The sequence below is a fragment of the Macaca nemestrina genome, chromosome 19 (genome assembly GCF_043159975.1).
Source record: "Macaca nemestrina isolate mMacNem1 chromosome 19, mMacNem.hap1, whole genome shotgun sequence".
Classification (NCBI taxonomy): Eukaryota; Metazoa; Chordata; class Mammalia; order Primates; family Cercopithecidae; genus Macaca; species Macaca nemestrina.
This window is the reverse complement of record NC_092143.1, coordinates 53,153,387-53,176,014: the sequence shown is the minus strand read 5'-3', so window position 1 is coordinate 53,176,014 and position 22,628 is coordinate 53,153,387. Positions and strand designations below refer to the sequence as shown.

General features: G+C 36.6%; 1 long non-coding RNA gene across 6 annotated transcripts in view; it reads right to left on the bottom strand.

Moving 5' to 3' along the window:
* The window catches only part of LOC105499189 (uncharacterized), a 136,824-nt gene that overhangs the window by 61,001 nt on the left and 53,195 nt on the right, over positions 1-22,628 (bottom strand). For 5 of the 6 annotated variants that reach the window (XR_011616934.1, XR_011616932.1, XR_011616935.1 and 2 more), the window contains 2 exons: positions 6,382-6,439; positions 790-905 (listed from right to left, as the gene is read on the bottom strand). This is a non-coding gene — a long non-coding RNA (uncharacterized lncRNA). Of the gene's footprint in view, positions 1-789; positions 906-6,381; positions 6,440-18,626; positions 19,145-22,628 lie in introns of all 6 variants that reach the window. The other variant, XR_011616936.1, reaches the window with a different exon arrangement.

The following is a 22,628-nucleotide window of genomic DNA, read 5'->3' as shown; positions in this document are numbered from 1 at the left end:
CGTCGTCCCAAAGGAAGCAAGGTGAGCCTTCATAGGACAGCACTATGTCAGGAGATGATGGTCTCAAATTGGACAGCAAAGGTGAACTATCTGTCAGGAGGGACATCACATGCAAGGACGCAAAAATGGGGCCATATTAGCCTGCACAGAAATAAGAATTACACCACGAGAAAAAAACACAAGTAATATAAAGTCAAAGTGACACAGAGATTTGTGAAAACCGGCCACACCTGTTAGTCCTTGGATTCCACTCAGCTCATATCTTGGGAATATTAGTCCAATGCTTCTTTTGGGTCAACCCCATTCAGATTTCATGAAAAGAAATGAATTGAATCTATGAAGCAGAAAACCAAAGAACTTCATAATTGCTTCACCCAGGTAACTATGGGAATATTTTATATCAGTTTCTATCAGGATAAATTGATAAAAAGCTTTTGAATTTTGAGTCTAATGCTATGTGCTTTGAAAAATAAAAAGGGAAACTTAAGCCTGTCTTTCTACAGGAGCTTAAAAGATAATGGAAGAGGCAACTCCAACACAGATTAAAGACACTGCCAACTCAGCATATAACTGGTAGCAGCTATGTGGAATTGTGAACATAAAGTCATTTGGAAGATGAGTATACACTGTTTTTTCAATATTCAAAGTGAGATGAATTGATTAGTGAGGAAAATTTGTCCAGTGACGAAGATTTTGAGCATCAAGAAAGAGGATACATGATTTGATAAGAAGAAAATAGTGGTTCATGCTTTGCAGATTGAAAGGCTGGATAAAATTCTGAAAGTTTACCTGTAGTCCCAGCTACTTTGGATCCTGTAGTGAGAGACTCACTTGAGAACAGGAGTTCAAGGCCATCCTGGGGAACATAACATCACTTCCTGTTTGGGATAGTTGGATATACATTCCTAAAAATAAAATGCTATATTATTATATCAGAAAGTTTCTGGATAAAAGTTACAGAAACCTGTTTAAAAGTGGCTGAACTCATAAGGGATGTTTTACACAACACAGAATCTAGAAATGTAGCATCTTCAGGCCTCCTACTATAGGACTCTGATACTGTTTCTTTGTAAACTGTCTCAGCAATGCACCATTTTGTATATGCACTTAGTTTCCTTTCCTGCTTTTTAACATTGTTAAGAAAAGTGCAAGCTGCAAAAGAGAGAGAATCTTACTTCTAAAGTATCTCTCTTAGGGAAAAGGAAATCCCTTCTAAGAGTCACCCAGAAAAGTTTTTCAGAGAGTCAGTGGTTCATTCGTACATTTCTATACTGAAAAGTAGTATGAAGGATAGTATTACCTGCTGCTCTTAGATGAAAAGGAGCCCTACCCATAGGGGTGGGAAGAGATCAATATCCCTTCATTCAACAGGGGTAATATTGGGAGAGGAAATAATTCCAGACTTCCGTCAGGTCTCTGATAGAATGTAGAAAGTGAAGAGAATGAATATAAGTGGACAATTAGCAGTGACCACTGCAATATCCAAAGTCAACTATCTTGAGTCCAGTGAAGAAATTTCTATTCTAATTTCTAGGCAGAAAGAACACTGAGCTAAAGGCTTTGACATCAATCCTCATAGCAAACTAAAGAATTGTATAAACTAAGGAATTTTATACCTGTGCCTTCCACTTCTCTTCGTTTAAGCAGGAATAATTGTAGTAGCAGCTAATTCATGGGGTAATTATGAAAGTAAAGAGAGGAGTAAATTATAAGAAGCCTATTTAGGCTGTGAGGCTCTATTCTTCCTGCCTCTTTGTGGTCCTTCACCCCTGCATGACTTTTAAGATGTCCAAGGGTCTTTCAAAAAGTGGGAACTGATCTGTCTTTGTCGTTTCCTTGCCATTTTACCGTATTAATATTAGGTGCCCAAATCAGTCCATCTACATGGGGTGATTGTTCCAGGACAAACTTACATTGTTTCTGGAAAACTACAATAGGCATGATATACATGACTGATGTTGTATCCATGTAATATCTTGTACACACAGCATTTGCAGCTGCTTACATGTTTTACTCTGTCAAAGAAGCAAAAGGTGGTACTGATAATGAAAGAAATACAGGCTCCAAGAGTATCAGGGGAACCCGCCCCTGATGGTTAACGTGTGTTCTTTTCTATTTCCTATGCCTCTCGGCTGGTTTGAGAAATAAAGGGAAAGAGCACAAGAGAGAGAAATTTAAAGCTGGATGTCCGGGGGAGACATCACATGTCGGCAGGTTCTGTGATGTTCCCCGAGCCATAAAACCAGCAAGTTTTTATTAGGGATTTTCAAAAGAAGAGGGAGTGCACGAATAGGGTGTGAGTCACAGAGATCACATACTTCACAACGTAATAAAATATCACAAAGCAAGTGGAGGCAGGGCGAGATCACAGGACCACATGATGGGGCAAAATGAAAATTGCTAATGAAGTTTTGGGCAAGCATTGTCATTGATAACATCCTATCAGGAGACAGGGTTTGAGAGCAGACAACCTGTCTGACCAAAATTTATTAGGTGGGACTTTTTTCGTCCTAATAAGCCTGGGAGCACTACAGGAGACCGGGACTTGTTTCATGCCTTCGGCTTCCACCGTAAAAGGCGGTCACCTTAAGAGGGCCATCTATAGACCTACCCTCAGGGCGCATTCTCTTTCTCAGGGATGTTCCTTGCTGAGAAAAAGAATTCAGCGATAGTTCTCCTATTTGCATTTGAAAGACGTTCCGTCCCCCTCACTGGCAGTCAGTTCAAGGTTACCTCCCTTGCTCCCTGAATATCACTATTATCCTGTTCCTTTTTCAAGATGCCCAGATTTCATTTTGTTCAAACACACATCCTCTACAAACAATTTGTGCAGTTAACACAATCATCACAGGGTCCTGAGGCGACATATATCCTCAGTTTAAAAAGAAGATGACGGGATTAAGAGATTAAAGACAGGCATAGGAAATCACAAGGGTATTGATTGAGGAAGTGATAAGTGTCCATGAAATCTTCACAATTTATGTTCAGAGATTGCAGTAAAGACAAGCGTAAGAAATTATAAAAGTATTAATTTGGGGAAATAATAAATGTCCATGAAATCTTCACAATTTATGTTCTTCTGCCATGGCTTCAGTCAGTCCCTCCGTTCAGGGTCCCTGACTTCCCGCAACACAAGAGCTCTCATCATTTACTCACATTTTGGAAAGTTCACTATCACAAAATTTGCAAATGGAAAGCCATCAGTGTGCTTCCAAAAGTTCTGATTTTCCAAACCCTGATAGATGAGAAAATGGTCAACCAAAAATCTTCAAACAGCAATAAAAAACTATTTGTTTAAATAGTTAGAGGACTATTTGCTAAGTAGAGGAGGCAAATGCCCCATAGGGTGGTGTTTGTATAATCAATTTTAACTGTGCTATTTGAAATTAGAGCATAATAATGCAATTTTAAATACTTAACTTAATGCTGTCCCCTGTTTACACCTATAGAAATGTACTCAATCTCTATTAACAAAACCTGTCTCACATACTCCCAGATATGAGTAAATAAGGAAGTTATCTCTGTGGTGAAGAAAGGAAATTGGATGGTGTGGCCTTCCCAGGTTATTCTTTACTCTTGTGTTTGATTGTTTCAACTTTAATTATAGTCAATTTGAAACAATTTGGTACTTATAGAAGAGTATTTTGGATGATTTCACCCTTTTTTATATTTTATTGCTATAGACTGAATGTTTGTGTGATTTTAAAATTCATATGTTGACACTTAATCCCCAATGTGATAGTAGATGGATGTGGAGCCTCTAGAAGTTGACTAGGTCCCCAAGGTGGAGCCCTCGTGATGCAATGCAATTAGTGGCCTGATAACAAGAGCTATAACAGAGATGAACTCTCTCTTGGCCATGTGAGGATACAGCAAAATGGTGGCTGCTATGGTTTCAAAGTTTATCTCCTTTAAATTGATGTTCAGATTTATTGGCCCTTGTAACAGTATTAAGAGGCAGATCCTTTGGGAGGTAATTAGCCCATGAGGGCTCTACCCTTATGGATGGAAAAAATGCTGTTATAGAAGAGTGAGTTTTACCCCTTTCTGCTTCTTTTTTCTTCTGCTGTGTAAAGATGAAGCATTCCTCCCATCCAGAGGACCCAGCATTCAACATGCCATCTTGGAATTAGAATCACTGAGCCTGCTGGCACCTTAATATCGGGCTTCTCAGCCTCTATAGCTGTGAGCCAATAAATTTCTGTTCCTTATAAGTCGCCCAGTCTCTAGAATTCTGTTATAGCAGCACAAATGTAATGGGCTAGGTCAGTAGCTATCTGAGAACCAGAAAGCGGGCCCTTACCAGACACCAAATCTGCTAGCACCTTGATTTTGTATTTCCAAGCCTGCAGCAGTGAAAGAAATAAATGTTTGTTGTTTAAGCCACAAAGGCTAGGGTATTTTGTTATAGCAGCCCAAACCAACTGAGACAATCAGTATGCCAAACTCCATTGTCAAGGAAACAGAATGTTATTCTCTATCAAATATGCCTGAAGAGATGGAGTTACGATTATATTTGCACAGACTTTTGGAAGATACTATGCACAATCTATCTATTGCTAAGGGGGAGGATATGATCAATGGCTGCAACTTCTGACCTTGATGGAAGACAAAGCACAGATCGTTTATGTCTATTAGGGTAGAGGCAGCTTCTTTGCATCAATGCATTAATGGGATAACTGAGATTATTAATAAGCAGCAGCAGCAATTATTAAGGCTTATTTAAATATTAGAAGAAAATAAAGAACAGCACCCATATGACAGATCTTTTAAGTACCGATGATACTAGGAGAAAAAAAAATAATTTAAGAAAGTAAAATAAATAATTAGAAGAGCTACTCGAGACTAAATGTAAATTGACAAAGGGTGAAACAAACTCTTTACTTCTCAGGTGATTTTGTTTTGTGTCCTATGGACAGAGGATGCTTTAAAGATATGAATAAAGGAAACCTCTCTATTCAAAGAAGCACTTGTCAGAATTATCTCTCTGGAAAGGATACCTCATGGATATTATTAAATTATAGTCACACTTCTTTATGTGTTCTGAGATTCTTTTATTTTTCCCTGAATTTTTATATTAAATATATTGAACTCTAAATGAATTTCTAATATTAATAATTCAAGTCTTCTCAAACATAAAGATTATCCTTTACTTTACTTTGGCTAAGGCTTATAGAAATATATTCACCTAAAATTGCTGCCCAAATTAAATTCTAAGATAATAAAAATTAATAATAAGATTAAACCAATTTGCTGAATGTCTACATATTTTTCATTTATTTTTTAAGAAGCATGGTTAATTTAGAACATTTTTTAGTTAGCATTATTTGTAAAGCAAACTTTTTGTCCTGCAGTCATATGTTGCTAAGGGGCAACATTGAAACTATAAGTATCATTTCAGCTCCAACAAGTAAAGAGCTTAGAAGTTATTTTCATCCTTAAAACAGGAAAAAAAGCTGAACACACCAAAAATCAATGATTTTTCCTGGACCCATTAGAGAATTGAGGTTACAGGGCAAACTGCTCACCAAAACCAGAAGAGATAATCAAATGTGCAGATAGCTGAGATCAGCTTACCTGGATATAGAAGCCACTGGAGACATAAACTGGTAGAAACACTTAGAAGGTAATTTTGAGTAATTCTAGGAGGCTGAGAGTACACTAGTATGAGAGTGAAAAATTCCTGGGCCTACAGATGTAGGAGGGTTTTAGATGTCTGTGAGTTTAAACCCCAAGTACCCTACCAAGTAATCATGGTGGTGTAGAGCTGAGAAAAAACTGCCTTTTGACTGTGGCAGAGGAAGAGGAAAGTAACCATTTTGAACATCCAGTATGATCTACTATTAGGTCAGAATATGTATATCGCATTGGTTTTGCTTCTATGTAGAAGGTTCTACAGAGATACAGAGAGAGAGAGAGAGAGAGAGAGAGAGAGAGAGAGGGAGATTAATTCCCATAAGGAATTGGCCCACACAATTATGAAGGCTGATGAGTCCAAATCTATATTGTCATTTGCTGGGCTGACAGACTCAAGGCCCGGAAGAAATGATGGTGCAGTTCCAGTCTAAAGGTCAAAAAAGGTGGAGACTCAAGAGGTTCAAGAGGACCGACTGTGCAAATGAAGTCCAAAAGCAGTCAGCTGGAGGATTCTCTCCAGCAGGGAGGCAGAGGTCTTTGTTCTACTTGCACCTTCAACTGATTGAATGAGGACCATTCACATGATGAAGGACAATCTGCCTACTCTGAGTTCACGGACTTAAATGTTTATCTAATCCAAAAACACTCTCCAAGTTGACCTAAAAATGTAACCATCACAGCTTTCTATAAAAAATGCATACTTCCCAGTAAATAAATTTTAAAAAAACTTCCTCAGGGTCTTACCTCACATAGGTGGAAGTACAATTCCCAACTCCAATGCTGGTTAATCTTTCTGTCTCACCTAAGGAAGAAAAAACACTCCTGAGGTCATAGCTAAGGGACAGAGGTCCACTAAAAGAATGATTTAATCATAATATTGTAGAATGTCTCCTTTCTGCAACTCCCTACCACCATAATAACATAAGGCTCCATGGTAAATATCATGTGCAACAGGTTCTATAACTGCAAGTCTCAGATTGAATTAAAATGGAATTTTAGGAGCATCTAAAGATAATACAGGGAAAAATAAGAATATTTAAATAATTTGAAAATCTTGGTACCTCCACCTATGGCTAACATTAAACACAATTTAATTTCTAATCAGATTACTATAAAACTTGACATTAAAGGCCTATTTAACTCAGTTCCTAATATCAAGATATCAAGTTATCTTTCAACAAAAATTTTCAGTCATGATATAAGCAGAAAAGAAACATCATCTGAAGAGACAAATCAAAATTATACGTGATCTCAGGACAGATATATTAGAATTATTACAAAAGGAATTTAAAATAACTATAATGGGTGGGTTAAGGGCTGTAACTGAAAAAGTAGACAACATGGAAAAGCGATGGCTAATGTAAGTACAAAGATAAAAAGACTAATAAAGAAACAAAAGGAAATCCTGAAAATTAAAATCACTAACGGCCATGAAGAATGACTTTAATGTGCTCATTAATAGCTAGCCATGGCTGAGGAAAGGATCAAGGACCTTGAAAGCATGTCAACAGAATATTCCTTAACTGAAATACAATTTTTAAAAAATGTAAAAGAGACTAGAACATGCAAAAATTGTAAGACAATTTCAAAAACTGTAGTCTAAGTGTGAATAAAATAGAAGAAAGAAGAAACAAAACAGAATAAATATGTAAAACAATAGTGACTAGGCAATTTTCAGAATTAATGCCAGAAAGAAAACCACAGATTCAGGATGCTCATAAAACATGAAGCCGGATAAATACAAAAAAAAAAAAAAAAAAAAAAAAAAAATATTACACCCTGGCATGTCATACTCAAACTTCAGAAAAATGAAAATAAAGAAAAAATTCTTGAAAAAGTCTAATGGTTAAACTTACCTTCCCTAAAGAGAAAAGAAAAGAAGGAAAAGAGGAGAAAAGAAGAAAAAGAGAAAGAATACATAGAAGATTCTTGTCAGACATCATGCAAGCAAGAAGAGATTGGAGCAAAACATTTAAAATGTTAAAAGAAAAAAAACATAAACCTAGAATTTTTTAATCCAGGAAATCGCCCTTCAAAAGTGAAGGAGAAATAAACATTTTCTCAGACAAAACAAACAAAGAAACAAACCCCCAAAATGGGAATTCATTGCTGGTACATCTACCCTGTAAGAAATGTTACAACCACCACCAAATCTGCTGACATAAGCACGATGATCTAGGTCAGACATTTAAATTACATAAAACAAGAAAAAGCTTTAGATGAGGAATAAAAGAAGGTACAATAAAATATTTTATTGTTTTTCATCTTAATTAACCTTGCAGAAAAACTTTGCTAAAAGTAATAATCATATCAATGTATTCTGTGGTTATAGTATAAAACTAAGTGAAGCATATAACAAAAGTTGTATAAAAGATTGCAATACTCTGTTTTAAAGTACTGGCATTCCTCTTGAGCTGTATAGTATTATTTGAAAATTGAATTAGATTGATTGTAACTGCATATTGTAAACTCCATGTCAGCCCCGAAAGATAAACTTTAAAGATGCACAACTGACATGCTAAGAAGAAAAGTAAAGTGGAGATATAAAATCCTCAATTAAAATTTTAAAAGTCAGAAAAAAGAGGAAACAAACAAATAAAAAATGCAACAAAATGAAACATTTACAAACATGGTAGATATCAGAACAAGTATATCAATAAAAAGTGTTATCACGAATTGTCTAAATCTATGAATTAAAAACAGACCTGTCAGAGTGAATACAAAAACTAGACACAACTATGTGTTATCTAGATGAAATCCATTTTAATATAAAGGTACACATTAACATCTAAACTAATGAAAGATACAGGAGCTATTAAATAATACCTGTTCTATTCAGAGATAGAAGACTTCAGATCAAAGAAAATTATTCAGATAATGATGGGCAATACAAAATGATAAAGTGATCATATATCTGAGAAGATATAACAATCTCTAATGTGTATGCACCTAACAAAGAGCTTTAAAATATGGGAAGCAAAAAGTGGTATCATTGGAAGGAGAAATCAACAAACCCACTAGTATATCTAGAGATTTCTATTTTTCAATAATGATAAATCAAGCAGGAAGAGTATTAATAACACTCTAATTTACCTAAGTAGCACTTTCAATCAACTTGATCTAATGGACAGGTACAGAATACTACATGCAAAAACAGAACATTCATCTCAAACTCACATAAAACCTTTACCAACATAGAGCACATTCTAGGCCATGAAGTACTTAACATTGAAAAGAATACAGATAATACAAAATATGTTTTCAGACCACAAGGAAGTTAACTAGAAATCAATAATGGAGATATAGGTGAAAAATTCCCAAATCTTTGCAGATTAAGCAGCACACTTCTAGAGAGCACATGTAGAGAACAAAGTCTCTAGAAAATTAGAAAATATTTTGAACTAGAAGAAAATGAAAATACAATTTATTAAAATTTGTGGGGTGCAGAGAAACCACTTCCTAGAGGAAAATTTATAACATTAAATGCACATATTAGAAAAAACTCATATTTAATAATCTAATCTTCTACCACAGGACTCTAGGGGGAAAAAATAGGTATAAAACAAAAAATAAAAATAAAAACAAAAAAAGCAATGAAATTGAAATCAGAAAAAGAATATAGGAAATCGAAGGAATCAAAAGCTGGTTTTAGAATTGATAAAAAGATTGATGAACCTTTAGGGTAAAAAATTAAAGAAAAGGTACAAGTTAGAAATATAATAAATGAAAGAGCCATCATCACTATTGATGTCATACACATTAACAGAATGCTAATTCATGTTAGAAACAACCTTATACCCACAAATATATCAAATGGACCAATTCCTTAGAAAGCAAACTCCTACAAGGAGAAATAAATAATTAGCATGCCCATATCTATTTTAAAAATTGAACCAATCATCAATAGCTTTCCAAAATAAGCACAATGTTCAGTTGATTTCACTCATGAATTACACCAAATGTTTAAGGGAGAAACAATACCAATTGTAACCAATCTATTTCATAAAATAAAAGAGGAAGTTATGCTTGTTTTATGTGGCCAGCATGACCCTAACACCAAAACAGATAGAAAACATTACAAGAAAACTAGAGACCATTGTGAACATAAATGCAAAAATCATCAAAAACAATTAACAAATTGAATCTAACAACTTACTTTAAAAAATACACCATGGCCAAGTTGGATTTATTGTAGTTATGAACACCATTTAAAAATATATTAATATAATTCACCATGTTAACAGGTTAAGGCAGAAAACTCGTATGATCATATCCGTTGACACAAAAAAGCATTTGGTAATGGACTAGAGTTTAAGATACCAGTTATGAACTCATGTTTTGTTAACTAAAAATATAGATCGTTACATGTAGATATATGTGTAGAAATGCTCATATGCATAGGTTTCTATACACATATATTTTCTTGTTCCATCAATGAACACCACCTGGTAGTAACATGCATACCTAGTGCCCAGATCTGGTTTCTAGTACCATTCTTCAATGAAAAGAACTAGAGCTCCTTAGAGAAATGGCTGATCCAAGGAATGGGGCAGTAAACATATATTATGAGCATGGAACATCTTGTAGTAACTGAGAGTAAGACAATGCACAGGAATATAAGGAAAGAGTTCCCAATGGCCAAAATTCAAAAACATTGAGCAACAAAATAAAGAAGTACTGGATTATAACTCAAAGTATAAAATAAATATCCACAAGTCCAGGAAGATAGAAACAAATAATAATTGTATATATATAAACACATTATTAGTAGGAGAGAACAGACATATCTGCCTTTCAGAAAAATTCCAAATGATATGTATAGATACTCTGCCTTTAAGGAGGAGGAGCATAACTTTCTTCTCTTTAAGGGTAGACTGCGTACAGTTATTTTCTTCCAAAACAATGTATGTTAACAGGAAAAAAATAGTAACTTCACAATAGAGAAATCTGACAAGCAGTACCTTAGCCAGGTGATCACAGTCTATGTCAACAGTAAGTCGTGTTGATAATATGAACTATTGATATACTGTGATGAAAATGGCACTTAAGATCTGAGGTCTTTTTCCCAAAAACCATAACCCCAGTCTAATCATGGGAAAAACATCAGACAACTCTGATTGAGGCATATTCTACAAAATACCTGACCTCAAAACTGGCAAGACATCGGAAAAAAAAAAAATGAAATTCTGAGAGACACTGACAGTTGGGAGGAGCATGAGGAGACATAACCACTAAATATAATGTGGTATTCTGGATAGAATCCTTGGAGGGGGAAAGATTAGGTAAAAACTAGGGAATAGTGGGCCAGGCGTGGTGGCTCACACCTCTAATCCCAGCACTTTGGGAGGCTGAGGCAGGAGGATCACGAAGTCAGGAGATCGAGACCATCCTCGCTAACAGGGTGAAAAACCCGTCTCTACTAAAAATACAAAAAATTAGCTGGACGTTGTGGCAGGTGCCTGCAGTCCCAGCTACTCGGGAGGCTGAGGCAGGAGAATGGCATGAACCCAGGAGGCACAGGTTGCACTGAGCTGAGATCGCGCCACTGCACTCCAGCCTGAGTGACAGAGCGAGAGTCTGTCTCAAAACAAAAACAAAAAACAAACAAAAAAATACTAGGGAATATTGAAAAGACTGATGAACTTTTAAAATAATAATGCATCAATATTGAGTGATTAATTGTAAGAAATGTGTCTTATTAACGTAATCTGTTAAAATAAGTGACAATGTGTGCCAGGTTTATAGAAACTTTCTGTACTTTTCAATTTTTCTGCAAAACTAAACATGTTCCAAAAATTAAAGTTTTCTTCAAAAAACTGTATGTCAAGAAACCTCTTCTTCCTAAATTTCTCTGTAAATAGCTATATTTAATATTTTTCAAAAGAATCTGAGTTTCTGAGTGTCCCAAAGGGTTTGAAATTTCAAAAACTTGTGAAAAAATATACGCAAGGAACTATACAACATAACCTCTTCATTTTTAAATTGATCTCCAAGACTTCTTCCATTGCAAAAGACCTATGATTCTCTGACCCTACGTTCTTAGAGCATCGACAAATGAATCCAGTATTCTGAAGATTAAATAGAAGTTATATATACAAATATGGGCATGAATTTGACAGGAGAGCATTGTTATATTTTAGAAAATAGTTACCAGGGAAATAGCTAGAAAAACAAAGGATCATGAAGATCGGTTTACTGTTCACAGGTTTTTTTTCTCCAACTAATATTGTAATTCCAAGACTGGAGAGGACTAAATAGAAAGGAAACAACATAGAAGGAAATTTGGTCTCACTATTGAAAATGTGAAGATGATTGTAAATAAACATCTCAGGTGAAATGGGGTGTCTTTGCAAGAATGTATTGTGTTATATATCCTACAAACTTGTGTCATACTCATTCTCTAAATATATTTTGATTTTGGAAAACCTTTAGTGCGCACTAGAACATTTTCTCTGTATTAACTGAGCTATTAAAGCAAAAAACTTTCAGTGTTACATAAAACAAATATAAATAATAAAATCCAGTGAGAAAAGTAGCTAACCCAACCACACACTGAATTGTGTTAAAATTGTCCTAGACAATATCTTTAAATACACTAACATGCTATCAGTTAATTTTGCTTGTTTTATTATAAGGTCAGAAAAAAAAAAAAACACCTGAATGTTAAAAATGTATGCTATGAATGCCCAGAGTAAAAGGCCACTGTGTGAGGGCTGATTCCCACATACAGTATATTTTGTATTTTGTTTTTATCAAAGGTTGATGGATTATGAGTATTGTCTATTTTTCCTATCTGGTATATACCAGAGACTATGTGACCCTTCTCAAGGGCATCTCTGCAGCTAATGAGGAGATTATGCAACATCTGCAGATCTCTCTTTGGTGTTCCATGTGGAAAACACAACGAATGTCTGCTGGAGTTTTGTATTTTGAGAGAAACTTAGCAAAAGTGTGTCTTTTTGCTTTCTGAAGAAGGTAAAGAAAAACAATGATGAAATATAGGCACAGTCCTTCATTTTCACTCAAGGGAATTTAACAGAACTCAGTTCACAGCCATCGCCTTCCTTCTGTGCTCTCACTGTTGTTTCATTCCTTTGTTTCTGTAGGGTTTTGCAAACACATAGGAAGGTGTCCATATTTGTTTTGTTGTTGTTGTTGATTAACTATAATAAGAGGAAATCTATTTGTTCCTCAGGCCCTGGTAGGTGGACACAAAAGACTGTGCACCTGCAATAGTCTAGCATGATGTTTGGCAAAGAACAATAGGAAAGTGTCCTATTGTTCATACTTCTTTCAAGCTTAGAGGACATTACAGTAAACGCCTACACACAATGACAAATTTGGATGGGCACCCTTAGGAAATCTTCTTCATATTTCGTTGCTTCTTGCTGTGTATACCAGAAATAAGTCTACTTCCTGGACACCACATCTTATCTACAGATTCATCTCAACATACTGTTATTAAGGGTTTCTAGTGACACAGACTATTATTGTCATCTATCTAAATTAGTCTGGGTCTCCCTGAAAAACCAAACCATTGACTGGAAGCCATGTTAACAATTAACGGAGTTGCCTGACTCTACCTCATCTTGCCATTCCCTAGTGCCCAGTCTCCCCAGTCACAAGGCTTTCTCCAGAATGCCCTCCTGTGTATGCTTAATTTTGCACTCAGTGATTTTGCTGCTGGGACTGAAGTCTATGACCTTAGTTACACTCAGGTACTCATCACAGTGAGGTGGTTGTAGAAGCACAATGGGGGACATATTATAATAATTTAGCGCATAGTTCACAAATCTTATGTAGCTTCCCCATCCTCTTTCTGCGGAAGGTTGGGAGTTCACTGTATAATACTGCTTTGGGTGAATGAGCAAACATCCTTTGTCTTCTAAATATGGGCCTTTATATGATGGGAAGGTCACAGATCTATCTCAAGCTTATGAGATTTGGAGGACTTTAGTAGAAGAGGAAAATACCACATTTCTCTTATTTATGAGTGTCTTTGAACCTAAGAAGGGTCTCATTTGTATACATCTAGATAATCAATCTATATGTTTGAGGAGTTTCCAAAGCAAGGCAGGGGAATGTAACCTTGAAAATAATATAAAATAGCTGTGTTGCAAAATGTTGTAAATATTAGTTAAACACAATGAGACATTTGCTAGGGGCTGAGGAACCAGGAAATTGCAAGCATTTAAGAGACATATCTCTTACTTTAAATTCACTTGCAGTTCCTACTGACTGAAAGCTGCTAAAGAAAAGAGAAAACAGTAACAGCAGCGACAAAATCCCTTATAAGTTTAATAGCCGCCCACTGATTGTAAATGTGAAGAGGACTTCTCTAAACACAAAGGTGATACATAGAGAAATCCTCCTTTATTGAAGACCCTGACCTAAGGCCTCTTAATGGGCAGGCTCTGAAAACTTCACATGTCAAACACTTTGTAGAATTCTATTTTTATTTCTGGGAGTCAAGTCTTTGTTCTAGCCAAAAATATGTTTACATCTTTTTTCCTAATCCTAATTTACTTCAGTCAGTTTTATGAGAAACAAAATAAAACAAACAAAAAAAAGTCATAAATAAATTTTTTGACAACACACAACCGAGTGTCTTTTCAGACAATCTGGGTGCAGAAACACTTGCTATGCATTACTCTTCCCTCGTTTCCTGGAGCCTGGGTTTTGAGATGTTAAAAGTGCAAAAAGAAAGTAGCTTAGAATGACACAAAGCAGAAGTAAAAGTTTGGATTTGAAATGATTTTACAACTGCAGATGCATATGCAAAAGGAACTTAGTAGAGTGTCCCCAAAAGATGGATGAACATGTTCAACAAATTTGGAAATTTGGGACTCTTGGCACCTGTTTCCAAAGATATGCAAAGTTAATGCTTAATGGGTTCCTACATAGGCCAGGCTTTGGTTGAGACACAGCAGATATGCAGACCAGAAGAGAAACAGAATAACTCAGAATAATAACCTAGAGCCTCAGTCTGGTCAAGAGGTGTGCACAAGAAAATCAGCACTACCTACGTACTCACTTCTCTGTTGACCGACTCCCACATCTAGAATGTAAGCTCCCTCTGGAAAGGGACAGGTCCATATGTTCACCAGAACAGTACAAAAACATGATTTTGAAGGAATAATGGCAATAAACCTGAGTACCTTGTCAGCTCAGAGGAGAGAATATACTTAGAATAAATTGTGTTTCCCCAAAATTCTTATGTTGAAGTCCTAACCTTCAGGACTTTAGAATGTGATAGTATGGATATAGTTTAGAGAGAGTTCCTTTTAAGGGATAATTGAGTTAAATGTGGTCATAAGGGTGGGGCCTTAATTTAGTATGACTAGTCTCCTTATAAAAAGAGATTAGGACTCATGGAGAGATGCCAGGAATGCTCAACTGCACAGAAAAGACCACACGAATACATAAAAAGAAGGTGGCCATCTTCAAGCTAAGGAAAGAGGGAGACCTCAGGAGAAACAGACCCTGCTGCCACCTTGATCTCAGACTTTCAGCCTCCAAAACTGTGAGAATATAGATTTCTGTCTTTTAACACACCAGCCTGTGGTATTTTGTTTTGGCAGCCTTAGCAAGGTAACATAACACCAAAAATAGCATTGCCAGGTAAAATATAGGATGTTCAATCAAATTTGAATTTTTGAAATTTGATTGGACATCCCGTATAAGCTATTTTTTTATGAGGATACCCCATGTAATATTTGGAACATACTCATATTATAAAAGAATAATGAGTAAATGAAAATTTCCAAAAAAATCACTTGTTATCTGAAATTCAAACTTAACTGGAAATCCTATACTTTATTTGTTAAATCTGGCAACCCCAAACCTATAGATATGGGGACAGTGTCAGAGAAGGTGCCATTTTACCTGGATTTCATTACAGGAAAAAAATATTTTGATGGGGGTAAAAGAATACTGAGACCAGAGGAATCAGTATGAAGAGACTCCACTGGAAATTTTTACCAATTTCCTCTACTGTGTACATACTGCAGCAGCTGGCACAGCCCAGAAGTGTTTTAAGTATTCAGAAATGACAATTTAATTAGATATGGAAGATCTAATTGCCTTCTTATGACTCAATGGTTTCTAAACTTGGGAGCTTTAGAAAAAATAACAGTTCGTAGAGACTCACCCAGACTAATGGGTCACTAATTAAATGTGACTGAAAACAGCTAATCATTTCTATTTAAACATATCTCACATCTATAACCCAAACTGGGTGGGCCGAGGCCTGTTACATGGACAGTTTCTCTAGAACCGAACCTGAAAACTTGATATATACTCTGCTAGGGGGAAGGCCGTGTTATGATGGCTTCCTAAAACTCATCTCTATTTTGTAAAACATGGCATCAGAAACACTTTTACATTTTTTTAAACAGGTTGAATTTGTATTTACACACACATATAGGTATGTGTGCCTGTGTGTGTGTGTGTGTATGTGTATATGTGTGTGTATACATAACTGGCCATGTCTATTTTGTTAGGGAGGTAAAGATAAACAAAGCATGAATTTTTACTTATAAATTGGACTGTTGTTTCTCGGTGGTGGAAGAACTCCTTAGTCTTGATACTTAAAGCTACATGTTATTGACACAGGAAAATATTCAAAATAAATTTTATGGCCTGGCACGGTGGCTCACACCTGTAATCCCAACACTTTAATCCCAATACATTTTATGACCTAGCGTGGTGACTCGCACCTGCAATCCCAAGGCTGAGGCAGGCAGACTGCTTCAATGCAGAAGTTTGAGAACAGCCTGGGCAACATGGTGAAACCCCATGTCTATTAAAAATACAAAACACACACACATACACACACACACACACACAAATAGCCAGGTGTGGTGGTGCATGCCTGTAGTCTCAGCTACTGTGGAGGCTGAGGTGGGAGAATTGCTTGAGCCCAGGAGTTGGAGCTTGCAACGAGCCGAGATCGCACCACTGGTCTCCACCCTTGGCAACAGAGAAAGACCTTGTCTCAAAAAGTAAATTTTATGCCACACAATGTCTGTACAACTACAGATCGCAGAACTTACTAAATCTGGAATACTATTTTACAACTTACATGTTAAATTTTAGGGACAGTCAGTGGGTGAGAAGGAAAATACCATTGACTGCTCTTCTTGGAAGGCAATTTAATTGGCCAACAGTAATGAGTATATGAAGATCTATGTCTACTTTACAGACACTGGGCTAATTGAGAGGAATGCTATGACTCATAATCATGGAGGATAAATGTAGAAAGGGTCACAAGATGAAACCAGTAAGAAGGAGGCAATCAAGCAAAGAATAGAGTTAAAGGGAGTCTAGATAGTCAGCAATATACATAAAGACTTGACACGTGAGGGCAATATAGTAGCCTGGCCTCATCACTTACAAGTGCACTCTATGGAACTAGACATTCCATTGCAGGTGGAAACTTGGTCTTGTATGGGATAACGGAAGAAATCTGTTTCTGTCTTCCCAATTCCCTTTCTTCTTTCCTCCAGTGATGAACTAAATTTACCATATTTGGAGAAGACCTCTTGTCTCAAATGATTCCACTAGGGCTTCCAATCACAACAACATACTTGTGTGGCCATAGAAATGAGTATGGGAGCCAGGCAAGCCAATGAGAACTGCCCATTTCTGTGACTACACAGATTGGCTCAGGGACAGCAAAGGATATATGTCAGGTCAGGCAGACATCTCCTGGGGATTTGTTTTTTTTTAACCAGTACCTGGAAATAAAGGAGATATTTTTCTCTTGAATAGCAAGCTGTAAGGATGTGACCCCAGAGTTGCCAGTGACCGTTATCCCTGCCATGTGCAGAGCCCTGAAAGATTGAAGTTAACACACATTTAGCATATGGTAAGATGAGCCCTAAAATCTATATCATTTCTTCTCTTCCTCTTTCTTTAATTCTATATATCTGTCTCTGCATCTCTGTCTTGGTCTCTCTCTCTCTCTCTCTCTCTCTCTCTCTCTCTCTCTCTCTCTCTGTCACACACACATATATACATACACACACACAAACACACACAATTTGTGAACTGTATTCAGCTGATATTGAAGCTGACTCTCTTCCCATTGTGTGTGTATGTGTTGTTTGGTTTAAATGGCTAATTTCCCTTCTTGCTTGAATGGGTTTGTGTTTTTTCTGTCACTAACAACCAGAAGAGTCTTGCCTGATGCCAAGCACTATTTTTACCATTATACGGCCATGAATATATTTGAACTTTGCCGCATGCCATTCTGGTTGACCTACAGTTATTGTAAGGGAGGAGAAGCTTCACATTTGTCTTGATAGCTATCCATTTGTATTTGGAATCATTTTTAGTTGAGCTTCTGCCTTTAGCTCCAGTAAAACAACATAACGTTGCAGGGTTCAGATGAGGAATTGACATCCAGTGAACTGCAGATTGTTCTTTCCAAAATGTTACTATACATGACTGGGCCTGTCTGTTTGTAGTCTCTTAAGGATGCTTAGAATACTTCCATTTTGGATCATTGCTCAAGCTGAAGTTACTACCCTGAAATTTACTTTTACCTCCTATCCTATTGACTGGATTCTTTCTACTTTTCAACTTTTCTATGGCTCCCCACAGCAAGGCCCTCTTTTCACTCAAGTTGTATCTGATTGTTAACCTTTGAAGGATATTTTGCACTCATACATCTTCTTCCTTTAAATTGAACATGACCATGTTCCACTAACTGAGGAAGAGAGGAATTATCTTTTAGGATTAGTATTTTTTCCATCCATACAGTTTAATCTGCACTTAAATTGTAAGTGAAGACTTCATGGAGAAGGAATATTTTACACGGACCATAAAAAGACAGTATCCAACAATGATTAAGAGCTATATCTTCCTGACTTTCTTTTGGAATGACAGAAAGAGTTGGTAAAGAACGTGAAATGGAATAGAGAAAAGTGTAAATTTATTTATAACTATCCCCTCTTTTCTATAAGCTTATAAGATACAATGCTTACTTTGGTCTTTGCTCTTCATAGGTTGGATCCCTGATTGAAACACTGGCTTTTATTTTTAATTTAAGTGTTTTTTTTTTTCCCCCTTGTCTTCTGGGAATGCAATTAGTCTTTCCAGGACATCTGTCTGTCAAGAAGGATAATGACATTTCCAGCACACATTCACCGAATAGGAATCTTAATCTAAGGCAGGACCTTAGGGGTTCCACAGAAACAACAGAAAGTCATGGTCTTCCAGTCACGGTAATTTAAGAGAGATGTCTGCCCCACTGCATTTAGAAGCAGCTTCTCACACAGAAGTCAGCAATTATCTTCTAGGTCCAGGTGACAGATGGTAGGAAAACATTCCTAGGCCCATGCCCTTGGCTTCCACATCTGTGAAGACATTTTTCCATAAGTTTTCCTTGCATATTCATTGTAAGACAGGCTTCAGTGTTAGCGAGAGGAACAGACTCCTCACTCCCTCAGGTCTTCCTCTTCTCTTATGCCACACACCTTCAATTTCCTTCCAGCACACTACACTTAAATCAAATAAATAGATTTTTAAAAAATGTTTTCAGACTCTCACTTAACTCTAAAGAAATAATCCAATGCAGAAAGTACAGTAAATTTAGGAAAAAACATACAAACACATGGTTAAGAAATAAAATATCTTTCACTTAGCTTGCCTATGGAGGAATACTCTACTTACATGATTTTCATGCTGGTCTTTCTCACTTAACTCTAAGTTTCTTGAGACCAAGGATTTTATTTTAGTTACATGGCAGTTCTAAATAGCCCATTCATATATGCATGCCAAATAAATAGATAAATCGACGAATTAATGAATTAGTTGGTTGAGAAGATAGTACTAACATTTTCCAAAGAACAAAGGGTTTCATGGTTGAAATGAAGAAAATACAATTTTTGATTGATGAGGACCTCTGGACCCTTGAAGATAGAAGGTAGTACTCAGGGAAATTCTGTGACATTTCAGCTGAAAGATTTCATCAGAGCCACAAAAATCTGCCAACCTAGTCCACACATTTTCTTGGACTCCAGATTCTGTTCTGATCTAAGATGTAAAAGAATTTTTTTTCAAGGTCCTGGGTCAGCACCTTTCTTGATCTGCCTCTAGGCAGGCTCCTAATCTTGTCTTGACAGTTCTGTTAAGCCTCAACCTCAAGGCTTTTGTTGCTGAGTTAGAGCCCTGTTGATATCGTCCAGTCTTAGCCTCCATATCTGAGACTACATCCTTACCTTGATCTTATCCTCATCCTGGCTCATGGCCATGTATTCCTAAGACTTCAGTAGTAAGGTTGAATCCCAGAATTTGTGACAACCACATATAACATAATAAGTAACACACATGTACACACACATACATTGTATTTCATTCATATTGCCAATTTCTCTTTTTACAGGATACATGGAAATTAAATAGACTTGTGTTCACCAAACATACTCTTTCTATTCTGTTAACAAAGCTGTAACACAAATTTATCTACAAAATAACATATGAGCTTCATGTGACAATGTCATATGAGTAGAAACCTCTTCTCATCCAGAAACCAAAGTGTCTTGGGAAATTAAAAGTTATACGTAACATCACAGGGACAGGCAGCCCCCCATAACCTGGGAGAACTGGGCATGGCAGCTTTACAACAGACATCATTTTTAGGCACATAAAACAGCAGTGAGTTGTTTGCATTTCCTTTCTGGTTAAACTAATATTCATATTTTTCAATAAGGGAAATACCACTCAATGGCAATGAGAAAAACTCTGAAGTCTTATCCAAAATCTTATAACACATGGTTGTTTGGAACCTAAAGCATATTCTTTCATGAAGTATTGATCAGGCATACCAGCTCAACCTGGCCTAATGAAAATGTTATAATATATTCCAAAGATTTGGCAATTTCTGCCTCCTGAATTGCTTTGCCTGGTAAGAGGTTGTGCTCTGTTCTGTTACAACTTTTTTTTTTTTTTTTCAACACACTACATCCACCATGGGCCTTTTGAAAGTACTGTGACATTTAGGCATTCAAGTTTAAATAACCACCAATGTCAATGACTTGGCCAGTCATTCAATGGAAGGACAGATAACATTAAGCACAGCTAAGTTAGTAAATTCCCAAGCCATGCTGAATACATCTCAACTTGTTCCACTAGGAGCAGTTGGCAAGTGTGTTTTGACATAGATTGTAAGAAGCATTCTGATTTTTAAAAATTACAATGTAAACATTATAATGAAACAAAAGTATGTATTAGAATCAAATAATGATAGATTAAGGAAATGGTCACATTCATTAATGTGAACCTAAGTATCCTCAAATTCTTCTAGTCTTTGACTATCGATTCAATAATTTTAATAAGCATAGCTAAGGGATATACATCAATGATGCCCCTCAAAATGTCCTGTTATTTTTGGGAACCCCAAGGGAGGCCTTGTGCTTAGAAACTCATTTGTTCATATTCCTGTGATCCTTCCAGAGCTGCTGGTGGCTTCCATTATAACGCTGCTCCCTGGCTGCTCCATTAAGCACAGTAGGGTCAGCCACTGGGTCACTGCTGTGGTGCAGCCACTGCCTTGGACTGCAGCTCCCCTATCAAGGGTCTGCAGAGAAAGCCTCCCTCCCTAACCTCTTGTCTTTATGCCTCCGGTCTTCAGTTCAAAAAGCCCATTGTCAATACAGTGATCTAAGTTTTGTTTCTGCCTGTATTCTCTTCTCTGTAAGAGGTGAGATATGGGTCTCAGGGACTGGACCAAGAATAGAGATAGAGACAAAAGTCTTCTGTTTCTACATCTAACCAGAGTTTAGGCCTGAGCTAGACCTCAAAAGTCAGTGGTTTTACACTCTCCACCTTCCTTCTCCATATCACTTCAGGTAGTCAGATGCCTGGAGTAGGAAGTTCTGGTGTGACAGTTTAGTCAACAGGCCATTATGTGTGAATTAATTGAGGGCCTACAGTGTAGTGTGAAAAATTGCTATAAACAGATCAATAGGGGGAGAAACACAAAATTGAAGAAACACAATTTTGGTGAGTATTATAAAGGTAAAGAATATTGTACTTTGAAAGAAAGTAATAAGACAAATCTACTTTATATTAGATTTAGGTGCTCAGCAAAATCAAAGGTGTAGGTAAGAAAGTGACCTTCATGCAGTTTTCTGCGGGCTGAATAGGAGTCAGGCAGACAGAGGAGTACATAATCTAGGTAGATGATCACCAGGGACAAATGCCCTGGATTGGAAATGAATGTGGTATTTTCTAGAAGTGAAAGGGAGCTCCTATGGCTAGAATTTCTGATAAAAGAGGAGAGTGACAGCAATTGAGGTTTAGAGGAAATCACAGTCTTGAATGCCATATTCTGATTTCAGTAGAGAATCATTGAATGCATTCAACATCATCAGATTTACTTCAAATGTTACAATACTCATAGAAACGCCCAAGGCTAAAGTCAAAATTTTATTTTTTATGTGTGTGCACAAGGTCTCTTCTCTGCTTCTATAGTCCCAGAAAAGTTAGTTTTGTGAATAAGACCTAGAAGATACTACAAGATAACATAGAATAAGCACAATAGGTGAACCCAGGCTAATTGCAAGCTTCCTATGAGAATGTTTTCTCATGTTTGATTTGGTTTCAGACTTTTCCTTTCAAACCATGTGTGTTGTTGCTATGTCTAGGCATGCCTTTGAATGTCCTAAGACAATGTGGATACATATAATATCTGACCTTGTGAATCATCTGTGCTTGAGAAGAAGTTAGCAAAGTGACTGAATAAATTCTTTCAGGGGACCTCAACAATCCCATCTGCAATGACCTGGCTAGGGTTGGGGTACTGCACAGTTGATTAACATTAGTGTTAATATTGAACTGAACTCTTAGCTTCTAGAATACACATTGCCAACTGCTAGAATACGTGAGAACTGCCTTATTCTAGTATGGCAAGGCTAACTGTGCACTTACTCTGAGAAGATACATGCTCTGGTGGACCTTGCCCCTGCAAACATCTCATTTATATG